Raw genomic sequence first — 3,288 nt, 5'->3', positions numbered from 1 at the left:
ACTTGACACCGCACCGGCTTCCGCGCGTGTGTGCCGCAGCCCCGCCGGCCAGCTACTCCTTTTTGCTAGCAATGGCCCTGAGCAGGAGGCTGCGCGGGGAGGCCGCCCCTCGCCCCGCTGATTGGCCTCGCCAACCGACTCATCATGCTCTTTGTCTCAACCCGCAGAGGTTAAAAGAAAGCGGCGGCTGCTGCGGAGCGCCCAGCGAGTGGCGGGGGACGGCCGCTGCTGCCTTGGGAAACCTAGCTGCCTCGACTCAGCTACCAAAGCTGGGTAAAGAGGCTCCGTCTGGAGGCTCCGAGTTGGTTAGCGGTAGAGGAGGCGTCATCCTTTTTCCCTGCAGGCCACGGCGACCGGAAGGGGGCATCCACCCCTGTCCACGCCGGAGCATTCGCTATCCACCGGCCGAGAACAGGTAAAGAAAAAGGGCGCGATTGCCGTCCCGGAGAGAGGAGGGAAGAGCTCCATCACGATTGGGCGGCTCTCTACCGAATCGCGAGAGCTGAAAGGCAGCCGAAGACACTCCAGCGGCCGGCTGTGCAGAGACGGGAGTGGGTTCCACTGAATGATGCCAAATGGTAGGATTTGCCTAATTGAAGCGAGGACGGTTTTCAGGGGGATAGTTAGGGGGCGGGAAGCAGGGGGGATCACACAGCTGTCTGCCTTGAACCCCCTTTGCATCTCCTGATCCCTTCCTGGTGAGGCATATGTGGTGTGTGTGTCCAACTCCCATTCCCTCTCTCCGTGGCAGGCCACCCAATTCGAATTCGAACTAGATTTCTGTGCGGCTGATTGCGGGGCTGGTAGGACAACGATTTCCTGGAGGGTTCGGGGGTACGTAATAGGGGGTCGGAATTCTCCGTCTGACTACTGTGGAGGGAGGGGTCGAGGGAGCGAGATGAGGGATGAAACTCCTTCTAACTCTTCCCTCCCTGCTTTGCCCTCCGCCATGGCCTGAAGACGGATCTGCAATCTCTCTGGACAGAGGTCAACCTACCTCGGAATCCAGCTTTCTAACGCAAGCTCTTGTTGCAGAAACGGATAATGAAATAAAGGCGTGCACTTGTTTCCAAGCTCATATAGGAATCTGAAAAATAACGGGGGAAACTTTGAGAAGGGGGTGTGATTGAGACCTGAAACCGTCAGTTGCATGGAGATCTTATTGGCTACCACAAATCTGTGAGACTTAGACCACTGCCTTCTATTTTGAGAGCCCAATATGGGCTCTAAGCACTATTTCACTAGAAATTCTAAGCCACTGTTGCCTTTCTTCCTGGAGGATTCTCCGGATAGTTGTAGATCAGAAAAGCACCCTGCTAGCACGGGAACGCCCATTAACTCCTGAAGGTTGTAATTGCCAGTTTCCTGCAGGATATTTTCAGGGCAGTGACCGAATGGAAAATGTACCCACAGGGTGTTCAGGAACATAAAGGAAGCGACTGCAAACTGCTCTACTACCTTACTAACCTTTCCCCCTCTCCTTTTCTTTACAGACCCTACTGAGATACAAGGAAGATGGAGCCCAGGAATGTTGCTTTGGGGATTTCTGCTGCAGATTAGGCTTTTCTAGAAAGACTGAGCATTTTGTTACATTCATATAGATGATCATCGTCAGTCATGGCCAGCATCATTGCACGTGTGGGTAACAACTGGCAGCAGAATACAGCCTTGCCACCCTGGGCCCATTCCATGTTGAGTCCCTGAGGGGAAGGGGAGTCTTGGTCCTTCAAGGGTCAACATGGCAGAAGGAAAGATGAAATTGTTCTCTGGGAGGGTGGTGCCAGCCCAGGAGGAAGAAACCTTTGAAAACTGGCTGATACAAGTCAACGGGGCCCTGCCAGATTGGAATATGTCTGAATAGGAAAAGCTCAAGTGCTTGATGAAAACCCTGAGGGGCCCCACACAGGAGGTGATGCGTTTACTGCAGACAGCCAACAGTGTGGCAAATTTCTTGCATGCCATGAAGTTGGTGTTGGAGAATTCTGAAAGCAGTGTCACTGCCCATGGCAAATTTTTTAACACCTTGCAGGCACAAGGGGAGAAAGCCTCCCTTTATGTGATCCGTTTAGAAGTGCAGCTCCAGAATGCTATTCAGGCGGGGATCATAGCTGAGAAAGATGCAAATCAGACACGCCTGCACCATCTCCTTTTTAGGGGCTGAGCTTAATGGGGACCTGTTCTTCAGGGCTGAAGAATCTTCTCAGGATGTATGCAAATGAGCAGGAGTGCTCCCCAATTGCCTGTAGCTAATCAGGAACGATAAGGGAGGAGAGAGGATTGGAATGATACTTCTATGAAACGTGAAGTGGCCCAAAAGATCTGAGTTAATCATGGAGAGGGCAGTAAGCCCCATGGCATTTCAGGGCCCCCAGTCAAGAGCCATCAGCACTGCTGATTGTGATGTGATAGAAGTAGATGATACCCTTATAATGACTTACATGAGGATGTGATCCTGGTGGAGTCTCAGAACCTTCCACTTACATCCATAGGTGCCCCTCCCCTCAGGGTCAGGGCCAGACTCAGGATCAAATACTGGTCATTGATTCCCTAAACAATTCTCAAGCTCAATCTCCTTCTACCAGTGGTGGTTCTGCATATAAGAATGATGGTCCTAGGGATATACGTAGAGCCAGGAAGAGAAAATATACTGTGGTGAGGAGGGCCACTCAAAGGAAACCCAGTGACAGTAAGAGCAACAAGGCCCAGGTGTTTTGAGGCTGATCATCACCCTGCAAGAGCTGACACATACAAAGAAGGAGACATCAAAAGAGATCCCAGGCAAACACAGTGACCTCTCTGAGCCACAGTAAGGTGCTAGACCCAGCCCTAAGGGAACACTTAACTGTATTCAGAGACTGCTGATGGGGAAAACTAGGGTAGGCTGGGGGAGGCTTCTATGTGCATGAATTAATCCACGAAGTGGCTTTCTTTGGGGAAGAAGAGGTGTTAGATACCAGCAAAATGAAGACGACAGCCTGACCTCTGTCCCTGATTCTCCCTCCATCTGCCTAAGGGTCTATGTGTTGGTCTATTTCCTTGATGATTTTGTCCCTTTTGTGAAAGGAGTACAAGTTATTGTAAACCTTCAAAGGACCGAAGGAAAACTACAAAAACTGAAGTACAAATTACCTGAAACTCCCCACCCTTGGCATAACCGTTGTTCAGTCCTTGATGAATGGCCTTCTAGATATCTCCTATTCCTGTGTACCAAGATAGATATGCTATACAGATAAAAGTGATCAAATATAGCTGTTGTTCTATGCTGTGTATTTTTCACCAAACAATATA

At 50.5% G+C, this 3,288-nt stretch overlaps 1 protein-coding gene and 1 pseudogene across 1 annotated transcript in view; one reads left to right on the top strand and one right to left on the bottom strand.

The window, feature by feature from the left end:
• SLC25A53 (solute carrier family 25 member 53) overlaps positions 1-1,106 on the bottom strand; it is a 19,030-nt gene extending 17,924 nt beyond the window's left edge. The window contains exon 1 of the mRNA XM_018044298.1: positions 998-1,106. The gene's annotated coding sequence lies outside the window, so the exon portion shown is untranslated. The remainder of the gene's footprint in view (positions 1-997) is intronic.
• Positions 1,107-1,291: 185 nt separating this feature from the next.
• On the top strand, positions 1,292-2,932 carry LOC108634431 (annotated as a pseudogene).
• The last annotated feature ends 356 nt before the right edge of the window (positions 2,933-3,288 follow it).

This window comes from Capra hircus, assembly GCF_001704415.2.
Source record: "Capra hircus breed San Clemente chromosome X unlocalized genomic scaffold, ASM170441v1, whole genome shotgun sequence".
NCBI lineage: Eukaryota > Metazoa > Chordata > Mammalia > Artiodactyla > Bovidae > Capra > Capra hircus.
This window is presented reverse-complemented; position numbering and strand designations above follow the sequence as displayed.